Raw genomic sequence first — 15,504 nt, 5'->3', positions numbered from 1 at the left:
ACGCCCTTTCATCCCCCCACAATCAGTTCAATTTTTGCCTTGAAGTAAATAAACTTTTAAAACTAGAGTTTATGGAAGAGGGTTCATAGAGCTGTGATAAAGCACTTCAGGGTGTAACTTACACTTGTTTCTGAGGCTTCACTTTTATTGCTTTAAAAAATTCTCATATGATCTCATTTTAGAATTGGGTACTTCAAAGGTTGTTCAATCCATGTTCCTTCGAGGCTGCGTATGCAGCCCTATAATTTTTTTCCCATGTTCTGCTCTCTTACTCCTTTCATCCTTATTAACTGGAAAACACCAAAGGGATATTCGCACACCAAAATGAGTAGTCTTGCAATATTCTAGCTATGCTTCTTTAAAAGTTACTGTAAAATCACAGTCCATGGTGGATATGCATTTCAACGTTCATGCTCTATCAGCAAGTGCCTGAACTAGTCCTGCCACACAGGCTCACTTATGGTTGATCTGCAGGCAGAACTGTTAATGTAAAGTCCTCCAAAAGGGATTCAATTTAAATTAGAAATAATTGTTTTACCAACTATGCTTTACCACATGATTAAAGTCTTCCATGAAAAAGCACAAGGTATACAGGCTTTGTGAAAAGGGATGAAGGAAAGAAGGGATCTTTGCCGGCATATATGTAGTCTGATTTTCTTTGTTTCCTCCTCCGCATCCCCCAAATACAGAGTCATATCCAGTAGTGAAATCAGCTTGACCTCTCTAACGGATCTTGAAATTAGGATCTTTACCACTATGAGGTTTGACTGCTTGAGTCACAGGACTGTGTTCTCTGTCTGGAAGTTGTGATGGACTTACTAATGTTGCCCTGTCAACTCTTGCAAAATGGATTTTGTAGTCAGTTGTATCATGTGCGTGAACAGGAGAGCTGATCTGGAATGATAAAATTCCCTAGAGACTCGTCAAGGATAAAACCCAAATATTTCCATAATTCTTCCCTGAACTCTGTCATGCAAACACCTCCCCAAAATATTTTTTTTCACTGTGGTTTCAGTTTCTTTTCCCTTTTCTTTTTCAGTAGGATAATAGGAGAATGGGAATGAGGTTGCCAGAGAAAGCCATTAAGAACAGAAGACAGAGAGAACTTGCTTGAAAAAATAAAGTATATTCCTGAAGTTTCTTGCTAGTGTAAAGGACCACAATGACTGAATGTTTTTCTTTTTCTTTGCTCTGTTACTTACCTACCAAAGGGATTAATTTGCTCCCTTGTACACCTAAGGTGGAAATCTATGAAGAAAAATGTAGAGTCTACTTAAAGAGCTGAGCATTGATGCTAGAAGCAAGACAACCTGTGAATAATTCTCACAAACAATTAACGGCAATGAAATATGCTTTTGATGTATTTATCTCTGCTCTTCTGTGTTTGTTACAGCCTAGATAACGCTCAGGAAAATTTTTTCCAGGTTAACTTCAAATAGAAGATGCAGCCTGTATCTCAACATATGTTTTTTGTTATTTGTGAAGTGACACCAGGAGACATCCTTGTATTTTAGGTTGGTTAGTTAGCCCAGATGTTCTTTCAGGAGTAGGGATATTTCACTGCTGCTTTTCTTACCATTGCCCGAATAAAGAAGCCAATTTCTTAGGTCTACAGCCCAGTTGAGACAATACCAATGGTGTTGGTGTACTATCAAAGTGCCTTGGAGAAGGACCTAATTTTTTTAAACACTGTAACAACAAAAAATTCATGACACATTGCGTACTACAGCCACATGCATGCTATGAAGTAATACAAAGATGCATGAAATAAAATGTTTTGCATGTAAATGCAGAATAAACGGTCCAAGATCAGAAGCTTCTTCGCATGAGACCGAGACAGTACATGAGAGTATGAGAGGAGAAGGAGGGAAGTGTAGCTTAGGAGCCTGATAGAGGAGATGGATGGCAGCCCTTGGAAAGAGACTTGCGATAGTCCCATTTGTTCTCAATGCTCTCCAAACACTTTCTGTGCTGCAGAATTATGCAAAGGGTCTTATTATTTGGATGATTCAACCAAAATGGGTGTTAGGCATTCTCTTTGTCCGTTTTGACACGAGAAGATAATAGAACTTATTTGTAATTGTTGCTAACTGTCCTGAAAGAAAATCTAGTGGTATTAATATTCAAAAAGCTATTTGTGGCATTGATAAATGCAAAAGCATTAGTCAGTATCTGAAACTGTTCATATAAATAGTTCAGTCTGTGAATAAAACCTATCCTTACCTATACAGTTATAAAAATATTGGATGGGATGTCATGCAAAATTATGACAGCTAGAGTACACAGACCTAATGGACTTCATATTGCTAGCGTATACTTGGAAAGAAGTATCCTGCAGTAATACGGATTTCTGAGAAAAACTCCTGACCCTCCTCAGATGCCTGATGGGAGGCAGATGGGGCACTGAGTGGATCTGGCAAGCGCTTGGGATGAAGGTGTCTTTCAAGAAGTGCTCTGAAGTTCCAGACACTGAAGCCCACATTTGTAATCCCTTTATCGGATGCAGTCACTGATATTACTAACCCGTAAAATCTGCTTTCATAGGAATTCTGCCACCTCAGTTACACCTTTATTTTGTGATTTTGTTACCTCTATAGCATACGTACTCTGACATATAGATAGATCTAGTCAGTTGATACAAGACATCCATAGTATCTTTGCTTTACAGACATATAGATGGCAATAAGGTTAGTGATTCTGTATGCAAAGGTTAACGGCTCTTTGGTTTTTTTGGTGTAGTGGACTATAGTATCTGTTGGAACAGGCTGCCCAGGGAGGTGGTGGAGTCACCATCACTGGAAGTATTCAAAAAACGTGTAGCCGTGGCACTTTGGGACATGGTTTATTGGGCATGGTGGTGTTGGGTTGACAGTTAGCCTTGATGATCCTAAAGGTCTTCTCCAACCTTAATGATTCTGTGATTCTGTGATATATTATCTGGGGTTTTTTTTGTGTTGTGGGTTATAGTATCTATATTATTAGGGAATGTTAATGCTTACATTCTGATTACTTTCAAAATAAGGGTATTTTTTCACTGCCTTTGTACAAATCTCGGTCATCACCTGTTCCTGCAAGGGAGGAACAAAGGTATTATATATTCATGTGCTTGCTAGACCATCAAAACAGCTTATATATTAAATCCTCTTTTTAGAAACTGAGGCAATTATATGTTGGGACAGTTTTTTAGTTTTTTTTAAATTCTATTTTAAGTTCTCATACAAAGAATTAGTTATTCATAATTCTCTGCACCCTAGTTCAAAAAGAGATAAATTATATTAATTAAAAATGCAAAAAGTCAGATCAGTCTATGCAGTTCAGTTCCAAAATAATGATCTTGTAGTTAAGCAGTACATTGTAACTATATATGTATATATATATTTATTTCCTGGCTTTGCCACCAACTTTGCGTGACTTGGGATAGATCATGTAAGCTAGGATTTTTCAGATGAAACTACAGATACAAGATACTTAAAGCTCCTTGCAGTTAATTATTGTTTTGGGCATCTTTAAGCTCCGTTAAAAAAAAAACCAACAGTCTTTAAATGTGTGTTCTTTAGCCTCTTGCCTATAATTTTGGCACAGTATTACATCTTCATGTCAGAGAGAATACTGAGGGAAGAATGAACAAAATAATGTGTATGTGTGTGACCTTTCCTTATTTACTTATTTTTAAGATAAATATTCCCTAAAGGGGTATGATTGGAAGAGGGTGTGTGCAGCATGAGTTGAAAATGAAGCCTTTTAAAGTATTTCTGATTGGACACCTAAAAACTGGAGGCACTCAGTATCACCACTTGCTCTTGAAAATCTCAGCCAAGATTTTTTCATTTTTCCCAGAAGAGCTATGGCCAGGATGGCTGAGGCTTGAAAGCTGTGTATTTACATAAGCGCAAGTTACAAATCTGTGGTTTTTAGAGATGTTTGAATTTCACCGCTTTACACTTGCAGCATGTTTTAAGTTGCTGTGAGTTGTTCGCAGATTGTGAATGTACAGCCTATGGAGAATTACTCCTTACTTTGCCTCCTCCTTTTTAGGAAAAGTAGTATTTTTTTTCATGTGTGGCGGGTTTTGATATTCTCGTTTGTAGTTATGGATTGGTCACTGCCAGAAATTTGTGGCTAGTCACTGGCTGGGAATGGCTTCATTTTGCTGCACTGCCTGCTTTACCGGCGGCAATAATCCATCAGCCGGAAAGGCTGCTGTTCTGCTGTGATGTAGCAGGCTTTTCTGAGAGGAGTTCTGGGGACTTTTGTATTGCTGAGACGTACTTACAGCCCTTTAGGAGGGACAGAAACGTCCCTTTGCACCCTCCCACCGACCCCACAGTCTTGCATGCACGTACACAGACACGCACGCTCGCTCCTGTAGCACAGCGCGCTCCTCCGTGCCTGCCACGCAGCGCTCTGCCGTGCCTCTGCTCGGGGCGGGGGGGGTGTTCCTATAGGTTCCACGTGCATATGCCTAACGACGGGCACCGCTCGGTCAGTTCTGGGCAGCAGACTCATCCCCTGCCCAACCGCCGGTAGCAGTTCGCGTGGTGGCAGCTGTATGAGCGGAGAGCAGAGTGGCAACTCGCCTCAGATGTCCCCTGCTCGTCAAGTGCCAGTGGTGCAGTGACTGCGTTTACGTCCCTTTACTTCTGCATCCCAAATCTCTCATTACCGTTTTTTGTTTGTTTTGTTTTTTTTTAATTCGAGGTAGGGCTTGAAGTCTGTGCAGATGGAAGTACACAAGCTGCACCTTGTCTGCGTTTGTTGCAGAGCCCTGGGTCCAACCCTGGAGTGCGCCCAAGGGACCAGCAGCTGAGCAACCGCCCCACAAGTGCCTTGGGCCGTTTAACCCTCCAACAGCCACCGCCAGGAGAGCTGGTGGGGGCAGGGGCTGGGACCACAGGGGACTCCCTGGGGTGTCAGGGCAGGACCTCGCAGGCAGGACCCGTCCCACTGCCCCAGCCAGGGAGCAGGGCGGCCCCAGCCCCGGGCACTGGCGTCTCCCTGCCTGTCCTGGGGCTCCTCTGAGCTGCTGCTCTTTGAACTGCCGCGCTGGGGTACGGGGAGGGAGGCGGGTTTTGTTTCTGTCTCTCACACGCATCAAACGCATTCGCAGGGCGTCGTTAATGCTGGGTGATGGAGGAGCGCCTCGGGCCCTCACCAGCCCCTCCGGGGCACTTTCACTTTCGCCCAAGTTGCAGGGGAGGCAGGGATCACCGCTTTTCTGCACCGAGCAGGCTTCTCTCCGCACAAAAAAGTCTTTGAAGACCTATGTTGGATTCTCATCAAAGTTAGCCCCTCTCTTGGGCCCAGTCCTTTAATGGCCAAGAAGCTTGACCCAAGGGTTGTGCTGACACATCCAGGGCAGCGGGGGACACCAGAGCCAAGCTGGGGGCTCCGCAGGAGGGCGGGGGGAGCAGCACGAAACGGTTTGGTCTTTCTGTTTCGTTTTGGATGTCGGCCAAGCGGTTTGCGGGCTGCCCTGTGCTCTCTCCAAGTCGGATACCTGACTTGCTGGGGCAGACAGCCCTCAGCCTTTGCTCCTGCTCTAGTGGGAAGGAGTCCTTTGGTGTTGTGGCGGACTCCGTGCCGCCGGCCCGTGTAATGGGGAGAGAGGAGGGGGGCTTCGGCGCTGAGGCTGACTGCCCCGGGCACCCCTCGCCTCTCCCGGCATTTTTGGCTCCAGGCCTCAGTAGTGACTCCTGATTCCGGAGCGCTTCAAAAGCTAAGGCGGCTGAAAGCAGACTGCCTGCCCCGCGCTTTGGGCAGCTCCCAGGGGTTACGTGGGAGCAGGGCTGTTGGGGCCTTCTCCTCCCGCCCAAGAAAGCGTGAAGGCGGCCATTAAGCCCCTCCAGGAGCTGGACCCTGAGCATGTGCAGGGGGATCCCGAAGGAGAGTGGAGCTCTTCAGGCAGCAAAAGTGCTTCAGACACGGGCGGTTGGGTAGCTCCATCTCAGTAAGATGGTTAGCGCGGCTGAGGAGGGCCGACGATCATCGTTCGCCGATGATGCCCGCGCCAGACATGTCCCGTGACTACTGATGGCGCTTCAGGTGCTCCAGGAGACTGAGGCTAAAATAGCTGCCTCCCCCAAAGGCTTTCATTAACTTCTGTGAATTGTTCTTCTGGTCCATAGTTTTAACTGATTTGATAAGATGAGAGCCTCCAGTCTGACAAAAAAATCTCCAGAAGGAGCTGGTTGTAATGTGTAAGGGGGCCAGCAAAATACAGAAACTCTTGTTTTAATATCTGCAGCTTCTCTGGGTGTATCTTTTTTTCTGAGTTACTGGTTAGTTTAAGCAAATCCTTGCTTACTGCTTTACTTGTGTACTGCCCTTTTAAAGTCCAATTGCGCTGTGCTATATTCAATGCAAATAGTAAGGATGATTTGGAAGCAGCTTTTTAACCCGTTTCCAAAATTCAAAACCTCTTATTTTAATAAAGGTGTTTTAACAGTAGGATGGCTCCATCTTTGTATTCCTAAAATCATATGGGTAAGCCTAAATCCGAATGAAACTCACTCGAAATAGGTTGTTGCGCTGTGTTAGTAAAAGTTGTTATATGACAGTGAGAAACTAAGGGTCTGAAAATGAGGCGTGTGTATTGGAGATTGCCAGCAGTTTTGCACACACAAAGTTTAAAGTGCTGCAAATCAGCCTGCCCTTGACTGTCATGGCTGAAAAGAAGAGGTTTTAGTTTTTAATGTCTAAGACTTTATAGTGCTGAGTACTGCCTGAGGCGACTTGTGGGCTGCCAGTGTTCTGAGCAGAGATTTGTTACCCCAGAGGATTTTATCTTATACTAAGAACAGTGAATGTTGAAGGTTTGATTCAGGATTTTTTTTTGTCATTTTGAAGAGAGAGAAGTTCCCAATAAAAAAAATTCTTTTAAAATTGTAATTAAAAATTGGTGAAAGTTAATAATTAATGGCCTGTAGCTGAGATATTATGGCCTCATTTTTCTATATAATGAAAATCTTAAGCTGCCTTGTATATTAACTACATATAAAAAAAAAAGTAAAAAGCAAGATTGGCCTTAATCTAAAATTATTTTAACTATACAGAATTGTGGAGTTGTATCCATAAAATGTATAAATTTGATTTGCAGAGTTCTGGTTTAAGGATTATTTTATGTAATAAACCAGAAGGAAAATTTGGGCTGGCAGAATTTTCAAAGCTCGTGCTAAAGCCCCTAACTGCTTCTGGTATGAAAGTCAGCTAAGCAGCTTTGTGTTGTTGTTTCCCCCAGGATATCTTTTATGCTTGCTTTTTTTTTTTTCCTTCCTTGCCTTTGGAAATCCAAATGTTTATTTGCATGTAAGGTAGGTGAATTCTTTTATCTATTTGTGTATCGTAAACCAAAGCAATTAGCATACTGCAGTTACAGTACACTTAAAAACCAAAACAACCCTTCAAAACCTTCAGTCAATATTATTCCTGGAGGGAAAACTCTTAATTAAATTGTATGCAAACTACAACAATAGGCAAAGTTGTTTGGTGTTTAATAATAACTGTTGGGGGCAGGGAGAAGAGTGAAGTGTAGCAGAGAGCTTTGCATGCCACTAACCCAAGGATAGAAATGAGGTCAGCCTTTGAAGGGACAGACAACACGCTTATCTGCCAACATTGGAAAGTCCCAAAAGATTAGCTTATTTGCCAGATGTTACTGGGAGTTCATCATTGACACCCTCTGCTTCATGGGCTTCATCTCTTGCCACAGTTGCAGTTGCCTTTTCTGCCCTTTGCAGGCTTCCTGGAGCTCTTCTCCAGTGCATAATGCTTGAATTCTTTCCTTGAAGTAGGGTTGTGTTTTTTTGTTTCACAGCAATATGCATGATGAACCATCTTAACTTGTGAAGATGATCTGAAGACTCTTTGTTTTTCTTTCATACACCCATGATAATGCTCTTGGCAGCGGAACCACTGACATGAAGCACAGCAACGTGTACAGCTCTGGGAATGGGGCTGTGTTTGTGAAGGGGTTTGTAGAAGACAGAGGACCCACCTCACTTAGTACTATTAACCTTTGGGAAACGAGTGAAAATTAGGGCAGGCTGTCTGACAGGCTAAGCCTCTTCTGTTATTTTTTATCCCCTTGCCTGGAAAATAACTAGATACAATTTTAAGCAGGCTGTTCTTATGTTATTAGCAACTTGGTAGGACATCAAATATTGCACTGTAGTGTTCTTAAGTGTGTAACCCACTAAAAATTCATAGTGAGAGAGAGTGGGTGCTATCAGATCCACGTTAATAATGACTGTAGGAGCCTGGAATGGCGTTCTCTGCATGTACCTTCTCCTTTAAATCTTTCAGGAGTTTGGTAGTAAATATTGATTTCAGCTAATGGTGGTTTTAACTTCTGTGTGCGCATTGCGTGCGCATTTTGTGCCCCAAGGGACTGTGTCCCAAACAGGGAGAAGCCAAGACTTGCTCGTAAAGAACAGAGCAAGTATGTTTTTCCTTTAAAATGCTAGCTCTTAGTGGTTGTCTCTTGAAGCAAGATTCCTGTCACTTGTGTTACTGCAGTTGTTTTGCAGTTCCCCCAACTCCCTTTGTGCAGTATAATTTGTTAGAGGGACAGTGACTTACATAAAGGCAGATGTTATCACCATGTACCATGGGGCATCTGATCTAAGAAGTCTGAGGTTTGAAGCTTTTGAGATAGTGAAGAGTCCTTTTGTAGCAGATGATTGAAAGCATCTGTTTGAATCCTGCTCTAACATAGCCTTCATTCTTTCTGCCATTGACTGTCCTAAGACCCTCAAGTCTAACTTAGGGCTAACATGAGCACTGCAGTTGAATGCCTGATGATACAGAGCGAGAATATTCATTCATGTTGAGATAAACATGAAATTCTGGTGCTGTTTGACTACCCGTAGACACTTGACATTGTCCCTAACATTTGACATGTTGAGTCCATAGATCCAGATACCGGTTTTACTTCAGAAGGGCTTCAGTGCTTTCAATTCAGTTGAATTCCCAGCACTGAAAAGCTAGCAGAAGAATTGCACGTAGGGAAGATGGAGAAGTGATACGGGTGGCGTTTGTCTGCCGGTGTGCGAAATGTTCGTTGTCAAATAGTGCCTTTTCCTTGCATTGCTCGACTCTGTGGTTATATTGCTACAGCTTGTGCTGCTGCCGCATGTTCTGTTAAGCAAGTCCCTGTGCTCTCAGCGAGGTTATGGTCTGGTGTCTTGTGTCGTTTCAGACTTGTAACTAGGGAGAGCAGGTATTAGAGTTGTTCTGCAAATGCCATCAGTGGGGGACAGTTGCAGAGCTACAAGCCTGGGATGCTTCCAGGTCAGGCTGTCCCTGTTTGGCCAATCGCAGAGTGCAAAATAACCACATTATTCCTCGAAGTGTTTTTCCAGAGTTGAAGTAATAGCCATCTTTCCCTATAAAGATCTGATTTCTCCTATGGAATATTTCTGTGCTGAGATAACTTTCATGAACTGCTTTCAAAAGTGCTGTGGTGGGTTGTTCTTTTGGTTCTTTTTTTAAATTCTCTCTCCACCTCCTTTCTCCTATTTCCTTTTTTGTCTTCTGTTGCCTGTGCTTAATAACCCTTTTGCAAATCCTTTTGCTCTATACCAAGTAAACCCATGATGCGTTTCTTGTACTGAAATGGAGAGTCCAACAAGTGTAGAGCAATCATTTAGACTTGTGCATTTTCACTAGACTTGAAATACAGCTGATCCAGTGTAGAGGACAAATTGTGCCCTCTGCCAAATACTCTTATCGTGCATGGATGGCATACAGTTTTGGACTCTCACACTGCTGTTATGTGGGAAGGCAGTAGGTCATCTGCTTTCTATTTTGAGTTTCTTTTTCAGAGGTATCCTTTTACTCCCTTCCTCTTCCTCAGCCCAGTCCTCAGTGGTTTGCAGTCCTCACTTCCACTTTCTTTCTCTTTTCCATTTTCACTGGTGGCTCCGTGCCCCCAGCCCCTTTGGTGGTGTTTTTCCCTTTATTTTCCCACCTCCTTAATTCCCGAGTTTTTTTCAAACTTCATTCTTGTTCCCTTTTGAAATTTCCTATCTCTGCCCCTTCTCTTTTTAGTCATCCCCAGTTCTGCTCTTTCTTGAGAAGAAAGCAGCGCTGCATAAGCAGAAGAAAGGCAGGAGGCGGCTATTTGGTTTTCGTTGGTAACAGAAACAGTGGGTTTTGGTGACCAAACACTGAGAAGGGGAGCAAAAACTCTTCTCCCTCAGTTGATTTGGAGGCAAATGGATGTACCTGGAAGAGAGAACTGGGACAAAACTTAAGGAGTGCTGGGGAGCTTACCCGGCAGTGGATTTTGTTCAGACAGGCAGTAAGCAAACTGAGTGGCCATTTAAAAAGAACGGAGGTGTCTGGCAGCATGAAACAAGCATCTTTTTGGTACTCCATTTGCAAATGATCATGAAGCATGCCAGGGGCTAGCAAATTCACAGGTGGCCATGGGCTAACTACTAGCGAGGCACCTCCTCGGTGCCACACAGAGGGTGCTTGCTGCTGGGCGGCACTGCTGCCAACCACAGGGAGAGGACCGAGGGCTGCTTGCTGTTGAGGCAATTCACACATCAACCGCTTTTTGAGAGCGCTTGGCTCTGCCTAAAGATTTATGGGGCTCTCTTCTTTTAAAACAAATGAATAAAGGCCCAAGCTGAGTGTTTTTCCACATATAAATGTCAGAAATGCAATCACAAAAACTTCACTGGAGTACCAGTGAGGGCTCTAGCCCCAGCTCAAATGTGCATCACATTAAAGGCCTTCTTGGGGACTCCAGACACAAATTGCTTTCCAGCATCCAGAACCGTTTGGAAATGCTTTAATCCTGAAACGAGGGGGTTTCTAATGGCAATGCTGACAGACCCTCCGTTGTAGCAGCCGAAGCAGGCAGGGCGGTGATAATGAGCCCTGTATGTGTGCATGTGGAAAGCATGATGCTAGTTTCAGAAAACAAGCAGTTCCACTGAACAGCCGGTGCCGACAAAAAATACCATGCACCGTTACAGTGCAGTGATACTTAAAATTGGCTTTGCTCCTGCAAGGACATACTGGGAACAACCGTAGGCATTAACCCTGCGTGTACTACACTTCCAAACCCAAGTCGTAATAGCATTTGTAGTAACAGGGTAATTATCTGTAAATAGTGCCGTACTGAACAGCTATGACTAGCGGTTTAAAATGCTGCATACACCAATGGTGTTAATATTCATGAGTGCACCATAACTATGTCTCCTCTCACTTTTTATACGTTGTGGCCATGACCCTAAAAAAATAGGTGATGCTTCATTTATTGCTCCTGTCTCTGCATACTGCTGCTAACACTATTGACCGTGTATTTTGTGCTTGTGTTTGGCAATCTCAGTGACCTTGGTCACGGCAGGCTGAAGAAACCTGTCTTGCAAGCATGTGCCCAGGTGATTAATTTCAACAAACAGGTTACTTATAAGAGTGTAATTACTCACTTGTGCAAATGGCAGGATGGGTGCACTGACCTGTATTAGACACATTGTAGTATACACCTCCCCATCGGTTCTTTTTCTCTGTTAATCAGAGGACTGAAAACCTTGCAACATTTAGACAGCTTGAGGTTGAAGGCTGAAATGTCACTTTTAAAAGAGGGTTAAAAAGGTCGCGCAGCTGCAAATAATAATAGCCCAATGAAAATCAGATTCTTGCTGCAGCCCACTTCAAGAATAACATTGAAACAGGAAACAAGCCTGCTTGATGTTTTTACCAGTAAGGCAATAAGATTACTGCTGAGTTTAAAAAGGGGGAGAGAGACACACAGAAAGGAGCATGCTTTCTTGGTGTTAGCTGTTAGAACTATTTTTCTGATTCAGAAAGGATGATCGTGGGGCTCTGCAAAATTTCCTTGAGGAGTCTGAGGACGTGGGGTACTTGCCCCTGGATGCTGCTGAGAGGGGATGTAGTTTGTTGCTATGTTCTGAGGGTGGTTTTGTTTCTTTTGTTCACTTTTTATTTCTTTGTTGTGTTCTTGCATTCCTCTCTGTGGGCTTCAGTTTTATTAATTATAATAAAAAATGGTTAGGTGTATCTTACGCAGAGATCAAGGAACAGAAGAAAATCTTGGCTTGCTGCAGAACTTACACTTGTTTCTCTTCCATGTGACATGGCTTGGAGGAGTCTTTCTATGTTTCTTCTATTTTTTTGTTTATTTAGTTTTCTAATAAGAATACCTTAACTTCTCCTAAGCAGAGTGGTATTTCAGGAGAATGGCAGGCTACAACAGTGTAGCAGATTTCCTCACTTATGTATTCTGCCAATAAGGCTCTTTACGTGGTCACAATAGGGCAATAAATGCTGACAGATGTTGTTAACATGTCTATTAAAATTCAGCCCCCTTTTCTGCTGCATAATGCACTCATGCCTATTGTTAATAATATCAGACCTAATGCTGACATATCAATATTAGTGCTCGCTTATATTTATAATCCTTGTTTGTTTCTCCAAAGAGGTCACAAAGTTGCAGTAAATTAAGCTATTGATAACAGAAATAAAAAATTCAGGCCTGAGTAATTTTTTAACTATTCAGTCATTATAGATTTGCCTGATATTCTTCATGCATGTTAATTGTGGCAGTCATATGTAGTACTATGAAAGGTGCACGGGTGTAACTTGAATTTTTAAGATCCCAAAGGTTAATAAGCACCTTAATTTAGATGGAAACATTGCTGTGATTTATTTTTATTAGGTGAAGTCGAAATGTTGCCATTGGTTGCGTGATTTCCTTCATGTACACTGAAGCACCTGCACACACTGTGGAAAAAGGCAGCTTGAGTTGTGTGGCCCAGCAACACGTGAGCTGTCTGAAATGAACGGTGTGCCAGAGGTGTGTAGGGCTGAAGGACGGGAGATGCATGCCTGCATCTTCAAAAGGACGTTGTGCAAATTGTGCTGTCCTCAACCAAAAAAACCTCGGTTGCCGAGAGCTCCCATCCTGCTGCAAGCCTGGGATGAGATCCTGTGTTGCTTGGGCATCTGCGGCTCTTGCGAAGTTCAGCAGGAATGGGGGATGCAGGAGGTTTACAAGGTTTACACTCACAGCTCGGATCATCAGCTGCCCTTTTCTGGTCAACATTCAAGCATAAAGCTTGAACTACTGCTGTAAGATAGCCAAGCACCGGACACCCTCTCAAAAATTGTAGGCAGTAGGCAGCTTCTTTCACTCATTTACTACTGTAAGAGAGTCAATAGTACTACAGTCTCAACTGCGGTGATAGCATCACACTTAAATACAAATTCTGCATGGTGCAATTTGTTTTGAGGGCATGGTACTATCTGGTAACATGTTATATGGGTCAAGTTATGCTAGACAGTATCCTGGAGGGCACACATGATATATCCATTATTGCTTTTTTTTTTTCCTCCAAGTTTAGTGTCTGCAAATAGTCTGCAAAGAGTGATTCTCGTGGGAACCAGCAGTTGCTTGTATATTTGTGGTAAACAACTAGACGTTGAATCTGACACCTTTTCAAAGTACTGAGAATAAAAGCCAAGTCCATGTTTTTCTGCAGTCGATCCTCACGCTCAGGATTCTGGTCCTCGTCGAGCATGTTATTTTGGTGCTTACTCCATGCTTATCTATCTAGTAACCTTGAGAATCATTTAATTGTATGGGGGCATGTACTGATGGATTTAGGGACTAAAGCTCGAGCGCAGGGTGTGGAGGGCAATTTTAGACTTGCAATACTTAAGAAGAAAACAAACTCCAAATAATTCCTGGTAATGTTTTGAAATCCACTTGGACACTTGGGACCAGAATTGTTACTCTCTTGTTTTCTTTAACTGAGTCTCACCCGTTGTTCTGCTATTGAAAATGCAGTTGTCGCTCTCCCCCGAGGAGGGGAGAAAGGGGTAACAGAAACCTTTGGCAGAGCTTCAGTTGCAGGAGTAATTGAGATATCAGATAAAGCTCTTCATTATCCACACGTAGCGTGCTTTTTTTTTTTTTTTTTTTTTTTCCTTTCTGTGAAAAATTCTTTAGGAAAGACAACATCCCCGGGGTCACATCCCATAAATAGAGGTGAATTTAAAAATCAAACTTAGCTGGAGGTTTTGGTTTTGTGGTGGATTTTTTTTTGCGGGGGTTTGTTTGTTTAGTCAGCTATCTCTCTGCTCCTTGTTTCTTTCAGACAGGATAGCGTAATCCAGAGCATTTTTATTGCTTCACCTCTGAAGAGCTTGTCTATGCACAGTCTGGAACCGAAATAACTGAAATTAGAAGTAATTTAACACCTTTAGTTATTTTAGTATAAGCCTTTATGCGAACATACTCTTTCATTTCTGATTATGAGTATCCTATTTCAGTTTAATATAGCTGTAAGTTAAATCAAAACAGGATATGAATAATCTTAAAGGAGTAAATTAGGTACAATTTTAGTTATTTCAGTTTTAGCTTTGTGTAGATAGATAGGTTAGTCCTGAGTTAGGGTCTTTCTCAACACCTGATTGTATTTGGTGCAATAAATCACTTGTCTCAAGCCAGATGTTGGTAGAGCTATCCACATCAAGAAAATCAGCTGATGCTAATTATCACCTTTAGGGGGTAGTGTCCTTGTGGAGGTTAAGGGACAAATAAAAATAGAAATTCTTCACTTCTGGATGCTGCTTCTGGGAGTGAGTCTAGTCAGGTAAAGGATACTCTGCTGCCCTTTCCCCCCCCCCCCCCCCCTTTTTTTTTTTTTAAGGTCACAAGCAGGAAAATATTCTGTCAGTCAAATGCCGTCCACCAGAATAAATTTTAATTAAAAAGAAGAAGTTATCATCCAAAAGTTTTGGATTCTTTTTGAGAACTTAGGGCACTGAAAAGGATTGCTGTAAGTACAGGTCTGGCGATGTTCAGGTTAATGGTGTATTTATTGTTTGCAGGGGGTGGTAGCAACTCTTCTGAAAATAAAGCTTTTCTAACAACAAGTGTTAAGTGTGGTCAAGATATCCCTGATAATAGGAAGCAATGACTTGTAGTTTTAAAAAATTATAACTGGGCTGAGTAATTTTAGCACTTGTCCTTCTGCAGAATTTTGTAGTTTTGAAATCAAACTCCACTTCTCCACCAAGATATTTCTCTTTGTTTTATGAAAAAATGACACAAACACAGCTCAGGTATTTGTCTAAGAAGGGCTGTGGTGAGGCTGAGTTTTAAGGGATTTGAGGCATAATGTAAGCAGAAGTCATAAATTGTGCTTTAAGGTGGGTCAGCTACTATATTTGAGCTTGTAATGCCAGCTGTACCAACAGGCTTGAAACATTTCTGAAAGAAGTGACTTAATTATTTTACATCCTAGAATGTTACTAAAAATTATTTTTGTTGATGGTGTTGATTGCTGTAATATTGACCCCAATTCAGCTGCGTTACTGTGTTCTGAGGGCAAATGTTTCCTCCTTTGGTTTTATTTGAGACCTGGGAGCTCTCCCCCAGGCTCTAGTTCAAGGTTCCAGGACTGGAAGTGCTATGGAGAAGCTGCAGTTTTGGGCAAAATTTCACTTCTTAAGCTCCTGAGGATC

The sequence above is a fragment of the Phaethon aethereus genome, assembly GCF_964289735.1.
Source record: "Phaethon aethereus genome assembly, chromosome: 2".
Classification (NCBI taxonomy): Eukaryota; Metazoa; Chordata; class Aves; order Phaethontiformes; family Phaethontidae; genus Phaethon; species Phaethon aethereus.
This window is presented reverse-complemented; position numbering follows the sequence as displayed.